This window comes from Ascaphus truei, chromosome 9 (genome assembly GCF_040206685.1).
Source record: "Ascaphus truei isolate aAscTru1 chromosome 9, aAscTru1.hap1, whole genome shotgun sequence".
NCBI lineage: Eukaryota > Metazoa > Chordata > Amphibia > Anura > Ascaphidae > Ascaphus > Ascaphus truei.
In genome coordinates this window covers 51410506-51425858 of record NC_134491.1, presented here as the reverse complement: position 1 = coordinate 51425858, position 15353 = coordinate 51410506, and the positions used below count along the sequence as shown (strand labels likewise).

Below are 15353 nucleotides of genomic sequence, written 5' to 3'. Positions count from 1 at the left end.
GCTTTCACAAGGAAGCATGAAGTGTATTAGTTTGTGTATACCAGTTTATATAGTACTATATATATATATATATATATATATATATATATATATATATATATATATATATATATATATATATATATATACACATATATACATATATATACACACATATATACATATATATACACACATATATACATATATATATATATATACACATATATACATATATATATACACATATATACATATATATATATATATATACACACTCACACACTCACACTCACACTCACACTCAGTGTGTGTGTGTGTGTGTGTGTGTGTATATATATATTATTATACATTCTGAGATGTTATAGAAACGAACACACAACTGATTAAAGGACAAAATTACAATGGCCAAGCAAGGCAAAGGTAAGTAATAATTTACACATAATCCTGCTGTACACGTACAAGAAAGATGTTTGCACTTACTTAGGTGTTTTAATAATTGCATGTGACTAATATGCATATGCAATTCTTACATCAATTAACACACCCAAATGCAATGTTTTGCTGCAAAGTCAATGGCAGCTTCTCTAAACTTAGCAACTGGCTCCTGGTGGACCATTACTGAACAGACGATTACAACATAAATATTTATAACACAATTAATTATGAGTGTTAACATTTCCAAAACTTCACGTGTACAAGAACATAGTTGAAAGTTTGGAAACAACACAGTCTTCAGCATACATACAATAGTAATTAGATAATCTGAAGTCAACAAAACAAGGCCAAACACATATTTTCTGAATTATAACATTTATTTTTTTTGTTCCTTTTGCGAGCGAGTAACAGGCCTGCTTGTTGTCTCTTGAATTTTCCTTTTTCTTTTGCCACCAACTTTAGGCACAACAGAGCCACTTTGAGTGGCCTCTGGCACTTCACGGGCAGGGCTTGTGGCCAGTGACTGTTCACCTACGGGGCTTGTGGCCAGTGACTCACCTACAGGGCTTGTGGCCAGTGACTCACCTACAGGGCTTGTGGGCAGTGATTCACCTACAGGGCTTGTGGCCAGTGACTCACCTACAGGGCTTGTGGGCAGTGATTCACCTACAGGGCTTTTGGGCAGCGATTCACCTACAGGGCTTTTGGGCAGCGATTCACCTACAGGGCTTTTGGGCAGCGACTCACCTACAGGGCTTTTGGGTAGTGACTGTTCACGGACAGGGCTTGTGCCCAGTGACACATGTGAGCAAGTTGGTAGACACTGCACAAGTGATGGTTGGTCTGTTTCATGTGTGTCTTGTTTTGTTTTTGTCGCCTCCTTTGTAGGTGTCTGCTGCTGAATTTGTAGAGATGGCAGCGGTAGGATGTCATCAGGAACCTGCACAGCAATGTCTGCTACTTGACCGGTAACATTTGGGCCTGGTGAATGAATCTCAGATGAATGTGGTGAAAACTGACCTGCATGAACAGATCCTGGCTGGGAGGTGTTGAATTGTGGTACATTAGTCATTCTCCAGTAATTAGCTTGTGTTTGCTGAACAACTAATGCTTCGAATGAGGTGTTGATTTTTTGCAACTGTTTAGGCACTTCAATGAAGACTCTGTGGAGATGTGCCAATTGTGATACTGTTTCTTCCTGCAGTCCAATCATCCTTTCCAGCACTGTCATCATGTCTGAATGGCGACGATTTTCTGCGTCCACTATTTTTCCCTCTGAAGCTACAATTGCATCGTATGTGGAAGTTGATGGACGATTTGGCGGTACAACAGTTTCTATTGGCACCTCTTCATGGTCACATGATTGTATTTCAGTCTCTTCTGTGGCGTCATCCTCATCATACTCATCATCCTCATCACCATGATGTTCTAAAAAGAAATGTACACATTATTAAATGGCATGTTAATGTATGCTGTGTTACTATGTAATTGTACTGTGTCCTAAGTAACACCTAACATGTTAGCATACGTTTTATAACCTCATTAAAAACTACCTTGACTTACGAATAATGTTTGGACTCAGTATGAAATATGAATGAATGAAAAGTTGCTCTAAACTCAGAAGTCCTACATGATAATTAACATCACTAACACAATACATGTTGCCTTACACTTAATTTTCACTGACACTAAGTAATCCTATTTAAAGAAGATGTGCAAAACAAATAATGCACATGACAACATAACATATAGAAGAGCACATATTATATGGCCAGCAAATGATACACTCACCTTCTAGTAGTGTTGAGCTGGCTGACCCAGGTGAAGACACTTGTTCCATCTCAGGCGACACATGTCCTCCAGGGGCAACTATATATAACAATAACATAAGTTTTACATTTACATGTGTAAATATTGAACAAACACTTATTGTATGTTCTGTATTTATGATTAACTAACAACATCAGTTCCTTAACCGAAAATGTGTGTGAAAGTGAACATAAATAGTTGTAATAACACTGTACATGCCTGTGTACTTAGAATTTTTGAGTTCCCTAACATACAACATACTATGTTTCTGCAGTAATGCGTGAGGATAAATAGATTAAATGAGTACATAAAAATCATATGTTGTGTAGTGATATCAGTATCATAATGTACATAACTATCATGAGATGACCATTCACAATGGTTATCATGAAGGTGGTCATATTGCAAAAAGTGTTGTTTTTGGTAGAGGATATGTGTGGTACATTAATCGAAGATGTGGCACACCTGAATGTGGCTGTGACTCAACAAGACAACACATGCAGTGTGTGATAATGTGTCTTTCATAGTAGTTCAACTATAGATATGAGTGAACTAATGTGTGACGTACGCTTTGATAAGTAATGAGTTGTTGGGGCATTTAGTAGCTAGAGTTAAGCTTTCCAATGAGTGTGATTAACTTCAGTTGTGCTATTCAGGTTGTAAGAAAGGTATTCCCTTCCCCAAAAAGCCTAATCAGCCACACCTTTCAATGACTTGAAACAGGTGCAAATGGTGTGAACTAAGTTGACCGTGAAATGAGGCTGTAATTAGTGTGTGTGCTGAACCCCACCCCCTCTGTTGAAGTGTATGCTGTGATGAGATATTAATTGCAGCTGCTTTAACACAATGGTAGATGAGCTAAGTAGTCATCTGCAGTGTTTAAGTTATGAAAACAATGACATAACATATGATACGTGTGCCTCATTATGCTGTCTGTATATGACATAAAGCAAAAATGGACCTTTTCATAAGCAACTATAGATGTGTTAGTGCCAGTGATGTTTGTAGGCCGTTACATGCAATTTCTTTGATGCATGCTTAAAATAGGCAGTAATGTCATGTTTGTCGGAGTAAAATCAATAAAATACACAATAATATGATACATATTTCTGTTCTGTACCTGTAGCTACTAATAATTTCTCATGAACATGTGTTACACGTGTACTACCCTGTTGTTCCCCATCTTCGCCCACCATCAATTGCTTCCACTGCAGCTATGCATTTTGGGAATTCACATGTAAATGAGCACGCAATGGCACGTGCTATATTAGTTACTGCTTTTAGTAGGACTACTACATATATGTCTATTTTGAGATATATATATACAGAATCAGACATATACATATATAGATGCAGGTATGCTTATATTGTGAAGACAGTATAAAAAGCAGTGTAAATATGCAAAATAACTGTAAGCAACGACACGCCTAGTACAGTAATATTTATCACCTGCTGGAAATTGTGACGGATAAATTCCAATGTCACGGTCACCAGCCAAGCCTTCCACGACGACGGTAAGTAATTTTGGCCGAAGCAGCTCCTCCAATGGAGTCAATATGAGACGTTGTGGTGTGGGCCCACCTCCAGTGCCAGTAGCATGCACGCGTTGGTCTTGTATTTTCTTTTTCAATTTGGACCTAATATCATCAAATCTTTTCCGACAATGATACTTGTCCCTGACACTATTCCCACAGGCATTGACACCAATGACTATTGTGTCCCACATTTCTTTTTTGCTTGCTGCACTTGTCCGCCCTTGAAAAACATATAAAAGATATGAGGTAAATGAATAATAATATAAGCACCAGTTTCCTACACTGCTAGCTGTTCCAAGTGATAGCAAACATGCTGTTTTATGTGTAATATGTGCAGCACATGAGCATTCACTACTAAACCTATACATGTAAGCAAGGTTGCATTCATATTGTATGCAGTTCTGGCAAATTGACCGCCTGTGTTTATTTGTCCTTGTAAGGCATGATAAAAAGCTGTGTTTCCACACTAATGAACATAGAAAGATATTGTGTACCCATATTTGCATATGAACAAAACTCAGATGACCTAGGATCACATGTATTTGAATAATAAATGTAAAGTTACACTTACCTACTAAATGTCCATATATACTGTCATAGTGCTCCAGAATGCCAGTGACAAGAGCCCTATTTTCCTGGTCATTGAAGCGAGGATTACGTGGCTTCTCCACACGTTTTTTCCGAGCAGGTTTAGGGTCAGAGCTTGGCTGGTGCTGACTGGACTCTCCTTCTTCCAATGGAAGAGCCTCCAAAAGCTGGCCACCAGCAAGCACGCCACCACCATCCACCCCATCAGCAACTGCGCCACCAGCAGCACTCCCAGCACCAGCACTCCCACTCCTAGCACCAGCACTCCCACTCCTAGCACCAGCACTCACACTCCTAGCACCAGCACTCACACTCCTAGCACCAGCACTCCCAGCACCAGCACTCCCACTCACAGCAACAGCACTCCCACTCCCAGCACCAGCACTCCCACGCACAGCAACAGCACTCCCACTCCCAACAACAGCACTCCCACTCCCAACAACAGCACTCCCACTCCCAGCAACACCACTCGCAGCACCAGCACTCCCACTCCCAACAACAGCACTCCCACTCCCAGCAACACCACTCGGTGCACCAGCAACATCACTCCCCTGAACAGAACGTTCACTCCGACGCGTACTCGCACGAGTAGCACTCCCACTCCCACCAGCATCACTCTTCCCACGCTTTGCGGGCATACTTCCAGCACTCACAAAAAACAGACAAGAAATGTACAGGCAATCACACGACCCACTTCCACATATAAAACAAGACAAAGATGTAAACAAAACAACAAAGGACAAAGCTCACCCAATACACAACAAGTCTCTCAGTCAATATGCAAATGTTCAATCGTCCAGCTCTGTGCGTCTCTCTCTCTCTCTCACTCCCAACAACACAGAGAATGATTAGCAGTACACGTTGCCTTTAAATATGGCGCGCAATCAAAAACATGCTTGTTTCGCCTGATTCAGCAAGATTTGTGATTGTGCAACCTAACAGCACCCCGCCACGCACGCCGATACACCTGTGTGTGATCGGCTCATCATCGTGAGAGTGGGCGGATTTGTTTTCTGGTTGATTTTGAATGTATTCGGCACTTACTGCATACGGAGAGGGAAAAACGCCAATAACATGACTAATCGATAAGCTTGCCGATTTCACATAATCGTCGCTTACTGCATGAGGCCCATAGTGTGAGTGCAAGTAAAGTGAATAAAAGCTCAGTTTCCCCCGGTCCTATGGAAGTGCATTGAATTATTCAGCCTTATTTGCCAAACAGAAATGTTTTGTGCGTTATTATCTTTGTTTCATATGCGTTTAGCAGCTCTATGCTTTAGTTCCGACAACCACTGTCATATTTCCAGATGGATTTAAATCTTAATCTGGGTGACATGTTAGTAAGTATAAACTGTGTTTTTTTTTTTTTAATATATATAACTTGAAGTTTATTGGTTTTTGTTTGCAGTACATGGTACTGTATTACATTAATTTCCTCTTCGCTAAACTTCATTAACTTTGTGGTAACTGTGTTCTTATTTAACAGAAAACGTGCATTTTTCTTTATTGCAAAGATGTGAAAAGAGTCTTTTTGGACAGGCGGGATGTGAAGAATTCTTCCTGGCTCTTGTAATCAGGTCAGGATGGAGAAGTGTAAGGCCTGGATTATACTGCCGGTGTCAGTGCGCGCACGACCGCATGGCGCGCGCACGGAACATGCGCTGCAGGCAGGATGCATCGGGAGGCGACAGGGAGGTGTGGCCGTGACGTCCGTGAGCGGATCACCCCCGTTGGCTGAACCGCTTCAAGTGTCGCTGACGTCACACGGCCATCGCTTGAAAAGACAAAATATTTTGTTTTTCCAAAAGGCCGTCGCCCCGCGTGCTTCCGCGTCGTCGCGCTTCCACACGCACTATGTGCACATCCATTGACTTTAGGTATTTGTTCCGGCGGCACACGCCATAGCGCGCGCCGTCGCCGGCACTATAATCTCAGCAAGTCTTATTTCTTGAAGACGTATGTATATTTTTCTTTTTATAGAGCCCACCAGGTTCAGCATTTTTATAATTTTTTACAAACATTACAATACAGGGAATATAATACAGAAAGGGTTAATTTCATCAAGACATAAATGTGGCATTGGGAGAAAGCAGTGTCTATGCCCCGGGGGGCTGACTAACGGCATGTGGGGGACAAACGGAAACTATAGGAGTACATTTGAGTACATTTGTTAGAGCAGGGGCGCTCAACTCCAGTCTTCAAGCCCCCCCAACAGGTCAGGTTTTCAGGATATCCCTGCTTCAGCACGGGTGGTGCAGTCTTCGACTGAGCCACCTGTGCTGAAACTGGGATATCCTGAAAACCTGACCTGTTGGGGCTTAAGGATTGGAGTTGAGCGCCCCTGGGTTAGAGTGTATATAATGGCATGCTATAGTTAATGAGTAGTGGTCATCCAGTACTAATGAGACAATTTGTTGCACAGGTGAGTTTTCAGCTGGGTTTCTACAGAGCAGGAAGGTGCTTGGTGGACATCGGTAGGCAGGGAGTTCCAGAGGTAGGGTGCTGCATGTGAGAAGGGTTGTAGGTGGGAGAGAGCTGCCGTGACCTGGGGTTGGAAAGAAGACTGGCCGGAGCAGACAATGGAGAACGAGTAGGGGTATAGCAAGAGATGAAAGCAGAAATATAAAGAGGGGCAAAGAATGGAGACCCCCGAAGGAGGCAAAAAGTCGTATTTTAGCAAGGTTACAGTGAGAGGGAAGATTTAGCAATAGTATTAATGTCACGGGAGAACAAAAGGGAAGCGTCAATTATGTCGGCTAAACAACCGTCATCTAGCTGCCATCCAGGATGAGATTGGTGTAAGACAGGTGAAGACTTATGACGGTACAGAAGATGTGAGGTTCGGGGTGGATAGATATATTGAGTGACATCTGCATACAGGTGATACTTGACGCCAAATTAATGAATCAGGTCACCAAGGGACAGAAAAGAGGAGGTAGAAGGTCCGAGCCTTGGGGTACACCAACAGATGGATCAATGGTGGAGGAAGAGGACATAGATACCCTAAAAAACATTGAGAGAGGTAGGAAGAAGCCAGGAAAGGGACTTTATCCCGAACACCAAGGGTGTAGTCAACAGTATGAAAGACTGCAGACAGGTTGAGTAGAATGGGAAGGGAGTAATGACCTCGGGATTTAGCAATGTGGAAGTAGTTTGCTACTGTGACTGCTGTTTCAGTAGAGTGAGCAGTGCGAAACCCTAATTGGAAAGTGTCTAGGAGAGCTTTGGAAAGCAAGCATACTGGAAGATAAAAACCGTTAAAGTCGGCTGTCCAATAGGAACGCTTCTGCTCCTTCTCCGACCTGCTCCGATCACGCTTCTGCTCCTGCTAGCTCACACTGCTATGGATTCCTGCAGCTCCTGCGTGGGCTGAACACACACTGCTGAGGCTGCCACCGCCACACGACCTCTGTTGACCTGCCTAGATGTTGCCGCCGTCTTCCTCCACCCCCAGGTAAGTGCCAACCGGGTAACCATGTACCCGGCCGGGTAGATCATTTGATTTTGGCCGGGTACCCGTTACCCGTTTTTTTTTTTTTTTAAGTAGGACCCGGTCCAACACTATTCAGAACTGTACCTCACTAACCCCTGACATATCAGATTGACCAAAATACCATAATATCTGATGATATTATCATGCCCGTGACACTACACCATGAGAGTCAACACAACAAAGAGCTCATATGGATAACGTGAAGCTATAAAGAATAAGAGCAAAGAATACTTAGCTTGAGCTCATCGGACAAGGCGGCAGGATAGGCACCAACTGGGGGTTGGGGGGGGGGGGCTGAAGCAAAAAAGGGGGAATGAGCAGAGGGGGGCGAATTTAAACCAGGGCTCTTTAAATGGCGACCTGCAGGACAAATCTTGCCCCCAAATGGCCCTAATGTGGCTTGGGACTTTCAATCCCTAGTAATTTCATACCAGTTGCTTAAGCATCTAAGTGCAGTTTATCGCACTGAAACTCAATTGTAATTGAAATTATATGGTATGAGTGTTTATAAATGTGTGTAAAGTGTTTAAATATAATTGTACATGCATCAAATGAAATTACAATTCGCTTGTGGCCCTTCTGCTCCTAAAACTTGTTTTAATCCGGCTTCTTTGGAAAGCTAATTTAAATTGTCCTGATTCAAACAGACATGCAGCCATCGGACCATAAAGGCTAAAACAAGAGTATTTAGAATGGAAACTAAAAAAATAGAGACCGCAATATTATTAATGACGCGCTATTAGGGTTGGGGTTCCTCAGAATTTTACATAGGGTTCCTTAAATGTGGACCCCTAAGGTTTCAAATGCTCTGTACACGCTATTACATATATGAACATATAACTTGTTGAACCATTATACATCCCATAGGCTTAGTAACAATATAATTAATTATTATTACTGTCCTGCTACATATTAGTATCTAGACTTGACAAATTAGCCATTCCAGAAGAGTGTAACAGGCTGTTACAGAGACTTATCCCTGTTGAAGAAACTATCTCTAAAATCCAGCAGGGATCTGGTTAAGTGCAGCAGGCCAATTAAATCTGTAAGAAAAGCCTCCTGTTGGAAACAGGAGAGAGATTCCTTAGCTCACATTTGGGTTGACAGAAGGAGAGCAGAGAAGCCTGCACACAGACACAGTCTTGAGCACAAAGGCTGTGCTGAGATCAAGACACCCAGAGACCTATATTTCCTGGACACAGAGGACCCAGGAACCTGCCAGAGACTGACATGGAGGGCCACCTGCTTAAGGTACCTCCTGAGACTTTGGGGTGATAGGCTGGTAATGGGAATATCCCTCCAGTCCTGCAGATGGGGTATGGGAACGTAAGTTAGCCCTTACACAGGGATAGGGGTTAGCTATTTTTTGTATGTTTTGCCTGGCTAAAGGAACAGGCTCAATAAAGCCAAGATATAATTTCACCCAAATCGGTCTCCATTTTATGTACCACTGCACACATCTCTTACACTTTGTATTATTCCTCCCGCTGCACTCAGAATATCGCACACACCAGAGCAAGGTGTTCTCACTGGGGGCAGAGAACAAGAGGAAAGAGCACTCTGCCCACAGACCTTGTATTACTGTCACGGTAGCTTGTGACAGGTTGTAATTTACACCAAAACTATATATAAATATATATATACCTGGGTTTGAACTGGGACGAGACTTAGATATGATAAAATATATTTTATTCCTTGATAAAGGTGAACACAACAGATTATACAATAACAGCAAAATATAGACACTTACGTAAAGATTATGGCAAGAAAGCCATCAGGATTACAGACTGGCCACTTCTCCCATATTTCAGTTGACATCACAGCAAAACAGGCAGGATACATGCATGCATGAAGATCATTTGCATGAAGAACAATGAAGAACTTTGCATGAACAACCTGGATAAAAGGGTGGCTCTGACTTATATATCATTTTAACCCTTGCATCCCAGCTTACGGCGCCGTGCCGTCTAGTAAAATCCCCTTTGAAGCTTTTGAAGCTGACTTTGGGCTTCCAGAGTCCAGTGTGAAAAGTTACACTTACTCTGGTTAATTCTTTTTGTCCGTTGGGCCAAGCATAAGCAATTAGCAATTTAGCCTTTGATGACCACGCGATGTAAATTCTGGCATTCCTGCTCATTATCATAGCAGGGGGGTTGCAGTTTCTCAGAACTCAACCAAAATTTCATATTTACTGCAAATCACCTCATAACTTGAGTTCAGTAATACATACAGTCAGGTGAGATATATTAATACAGTCCGTCCCACCGGACGCTCACAGAGAGACCAAACATTACAGTGTAATATGAAAATTAATAGAGATATTAATATCTGGCAGCCACTAAGGGCCAGATATTAAGTGTTTGTAACGGTTGGTGGCGGGGAAGTCCCACGAATACAAATATGTAGGTCTTAGCCTGTTCAGCCAAGGACATCTCATAGTATTCTTATATTTAATAAGGTTACTCATTTTGATATCCTGCTTGGGGTAGCTCCACCCCTACCCCATCAATAAAACCTTTTGAAGTAGGCTTGTAGCTTCTCGCATAACCAACTAGGTAATTACCTGTTGATCCTTCCTGGGTCTTGCATAGCAATTCCCCTGTGAAGCCAGGCTAAATTCTAGCAGGATGTCCTATTTAGCATCCAACTGGCCAATTCACACCTCCCTTTTGGATATGCACTTCCAGAGAGAAAGCTTGCATATCAAACGTGAATAGACTCATGAGTCAAACCATTTGGTCCTGGTATGCATTACAAAGGCAGGCAGAGGTAGTTAGCATTTGGCCTGTACATTGTAAGACTGCAAAAAGGCATTTTATCAAAAATATATGTCCCCCTTATGACAAAGTTATATTTTTAATATGTGGGTACTTGGGGGGTTCCCCTTATGACCCAGTGGGTGTGTTATGCAGACACTGATCCCGCAACAATACATTTACACAGGGGAATAAGCATTTTCATGTTATTTAACAAGGGTTAAGTCACAGTTCTGGGCCTCAGCCCAGTTAAACCCTTGTCTCCCTGGCGAGGTTGGAGGGGGCTCTTGGGGGGTAACCCCGTTAATCCCGGGCCAAACCTTCACTATCGTCACAATTACCTATACTGGAGAAGGAACCTTAAATAAATTGTGAGCACCACTACCTAGTTCACAAAGCAGATGTAGGGTTTCTTTCCTTATAGACAAAGGGTATTCCTATTGCACGTGACTTGGGAGTGGAGGGGATTATGAAAATCCATCTATGAAAGGAAAGCTATCAGATATATGAGATGGCTGTAACAATAATATTGTTACCTAGTTTTACCAGAAAGCAGCAATACCCCCTTTTTTTTTTCTTTAACTCCCATTGTTTTGTTACAGAATAGGAAAGGTATACAGGGATATACCAAATAAACATGGGAAGGATGTTGATCCAGGGAGTAATCTGATTGCCAATATTTGAAGTCAGGAAGGAATTTATGTTTCCCCTTATGAGATATCTTTAGATGATGTCACTGGGTTTTTTTGTTTGCCTTCCTCTGGATCAATATACTGTAAGTACGGATATAGGATAAAGTATCTGTTGTCTACAGTTAGCATAGGTTGAACTTGATGGACGTATGTCTTTTTTTCAACCTCATCTACTATGTAACTAGGGGTACCCCGGGGCAGAATAGCGCTATTCTCAGCTCCATGGACCCCTGGGCTCCCAAAATATTTCCTAGCAAAGTTACTGGGTTTCCTCCAGGAGAAACATGAAGGCTGCCAAATCTTAGACCAATAGAAAGCAACAACATCATTGGTTGCGGCTTCTGATTGGCCGGCCATTTAAATCCCCGTTAAAAAACAGAAAGTAACACCAGAAACGTCATCGGTCAGTTCCTCAGGAAACCGGGAGATCCCCAGAGCTGAAGATAGTGCAGTTAAGCGCTGCAGGTCCTCCCTCTCCCCCCCTCCCCCCAGTTCCAATCCTGTAAAAATAAAAGTGGGGTGAGTGGAGGGGGGGGGGGGGCGCTACTTTAAATAATACAATGAGAAAGGGGCACATATATACTTTAAAGAAGTAGTCTTAACTACATTTGACAAATCTCATTTCTTTGTATTGCCTCCGGTGATGCTTAACAAATATATACAAAATAAATTCATATGAAGCTTTCTGCAGAGGGATTGCAAGTAAACACATTAATCATGTCTCTCCTTAATAAGCAAATAAGATTCCTACATACGAGTACATTATGCTGCATTCTGTGTTACCAATCCAATCTCTGCAACACAAAAGCACACAATACCATGCAGTGTGAATGGCTTCAATGTAGACACATTCACTCTGTTTCCATGAGGCGTTATTCACTCCCAACCAATACTAAAATATGTTTGTTTAGGAATAAAACATTAGCAGCAACAAATGGTTTTCCAGTACAAATGATTAATCTTCCAGTCCGGGTCAGCAGGTTCAGTTTCACACTACCGGGTGTAGTTTGTGTGTAAGTCACGGTTGTGTGTGCGCATTTATAGCCCGAAAAGTATCTAGAGACTGATTAGGAAGTCATGTTATTTGCCTGTCTCTGGAATAATGTTCTGGATAAGAGGGGCTCATGCAAGGTACCGTTCCAGAGAAGGAGGGGGAGGGAGGTAGTTTTCAATATTAAAATGAAGGCATGGGGGACGAATACTTATAGCGGGGTGAAGGACAAGCATATTCATGCAGCTGTAGGCTTTAACCCAGCAGTGCAACACTCCAGCCCTTAAGCCCCCCCCTACCCCATCCCCACAGATCAGATGTTAAGGATACCCCTGCTTCAGCACAGGTGGCTCAATCAATCCCTGATTCAGCACAGGTGGCTTAATGAGAGGCCCAGTCGTTGACTGAACCTTTCATTGAGCCACCTGTGCCCAAACTGGGATATTCTGAAAACCTGACCTGTTGGTGAAGGGGGGGAGGGGGGAGGGGCTTGAGGACTGGAGTCGAGCACCTATGCTCTGTCTAATGATAAATACCCCTCCCATAGCTCAGAACTAGCCAACTCCAATCATCAAGAACCACCACCTGGCCAGGTATTAGGGATATCCCTGCTTCAGCACAGATGACTTAATAATGATTGAGTCCTAATGACTGAGTCACTGATTGAGCCACCTGTGCTGAAGCAGGGATCTCCTTAAAACCTGGCCTGGTGGCCCTTGGGGACTGGATTTGGCCAACCCTGCCTTAGCTAATCATTTTATTTTGAGTTGCAAGGCAACGACTGGAAAGCCTAGCGAGACTGGTAGTGTATGGCCACGTATTGTATCACGTTATTGTGTATACACAGTACAATATACAAGAGGGCCAGGGCTATGCTGCTATTTCTTCATGTAACATGGACAAAGCCTTCTGATTTATTCTGCCATTAATACAGCTCATAAATGCATTTCTTGTGGTATAGACAAAACGTATGGGAAGAAACCCATATTGCCTGGAGACATTTATCAAGCAGCCTCGCACTTTGATATTATAATTCTGGTCATATTTCACGATCACTTAGCTTTGCAGAGGTTGGTATTGCTTGGTTTGGTGCTGCAAATGCCTTGTCACTCACTCCAGCTCTTAAATATGCAATCCAAGCTAGTGTTTAAAAAAAACAACCCAGAGGATTGAAGCAGGGGGTCTCCGGAACTGAACCCCATTCATTTCTGCTCTGGGGACCCCCTGCTTCTGGAGATACCTCCGTAGAGGGTGCTGGTAGCCGCTCTGCTAGCAGGGATCACATAACGGCGGAGTTTCATAGCTCTTGCGCCCTGCTGGCCAATAGGAAGCCGTGACATCAGCCGTGACATTCCTATTGGCCCGTGTGATGCGGGAGCTTTAAACTTTGCTGAGATACCGGCACCCCCTATGGAGGTCTGTATCTCGGGAAGCAGGGGGTCCCCGGAGCTGAAATTAATGGTGTTCAGCTCAGCAGACCCCCTGCTTTAAACCTATGTTCAAACGTTATTTAAAAAGCGCATGAATTCTAAGTGTAAGGGTTTCCAACAGTATCTTGAGAGATGTAAGGAGTACCATGTCACTCTATAAAAAAATAAAAAATAATATATATATATATATATATATATATATATATATAATGTGTGTGTGTGTGTGTGTATATATATATATATGTTAAATATAGGTATTGGACACAAGTGATTACTTTATTGGTTAAGTGATATTTGAAAACATTCAGGAATGCTTCTGTGAACATGTTCAGCAACCCCCAAGCTAGGGGCCTCAATGATTTTGTTTGTAGTACGAACAAACATGTAGCCAATCGCATAATATACCAAATTGTATTTTATCACACATGCTGAGCAATCAATGGGGCCTTTTCATTAAACTCTCATACGTGCATTTCTCATGGATCCGCATTGCGCCATAATTATATGTCCGAACCGTTCAAAAATGCCTTTATTTACGTGCTTTGGTTCTGGCTGTGTACATCCATGTGACCTGCAAAAATACAATTGAGGCAAACCGGGCAAATTCAATAAGCTGCGCATTTGCAGATCGACTAGAAAGTTACAGACAGGAATCGCACAGAGAGAGCGAGAGGCTATTTTGCGTTGACAAGGCACTGAAGGGCGAGAACGGCGTAGGGGGAGGAGGAGGACTCCATGTTGGAAGTGTTGTTGTCGAAATAAAGTAACCTTTTTATTGGGCCTGGTCTTCCTAAGTCACAATCTTCCCCGTTGTCACTGAAGCGACGACATTTGGGGAAACTTCCATAGTTTCGGGTTGGGCCCATTGACTAATAAATTCTCATGTGCTCCATGTGGAGAGGTACCTGTGAGCACACCTGAGAAGTAGGCTAGCTTAAATCATGTTAATACGATTACTTCACCAGTCGCATTTCACCTACCTGAGATTTAGTTTTCACCTGGTGGTGTAACAAAATTGGGTGAAAATGGCACGATATTGGGATTTTTTTAAACCATGCAATTTTTTCGGGGGGGAATACAGGGAAAAGCCAGATTTTTATTATATCAAATTGAGTGCCATTTCCGGTGCGATTTTGCATGATATCAGAGTTTAATGAGTGGGTCTCAATGAGTTTAAATGGCCATGTACACTGGTTATCCTACATCATGCTAATTACAGGCCTGAACATTTCAGAGATTGGGTCAGATTTTTTTCCCTCCGTTTTTCAATCCATCATGTTTTGTGACTAGGGGACCTAGGCTAGGTCCGTGGCGACCGCGCGCTCACGTCCGTGCGCGTGGCGTCACCCGGTTTTTAGCCCAAGCGATCTGTGGCCAGGGTAGACGCGAGGAGGAGGCGTGTCGGTGGGCGTGGCCGTGATGTCACACAGCTGGTTTGCCCTCATTGGGCGAACCGCTCACGTGACCTGCCGTGGAATAAAATGTAACTGATTCCGCTCGCGCTGTCGCACGCGCGGTCCATCGCTGCGATCATTGCCTTAAGGCATTGTGATCGCGCGCGCACGCCTCCTTGCCTTCTCCCCGAGCATGGCCGCAGCCTTATTCAGTATAATTGGCGGGCAATTCCCATTGACTTGAACGT

The 15353-nt window shown here is 42.9% G+C and overlaps 1 protein-coding gene across 1 annotated transcript in view; it reads left to right on the top strand.

The window, feature by feature from the left end:
• RTN1 (reticulon 1) overlaps positions 1-15353 on the top strand; it is a 117074-nt gene that overhangs the window by 33697 nt on the left and 68024 nt on the right. The gene's annotated exons all lie outside the window — the stretch shown is intronic.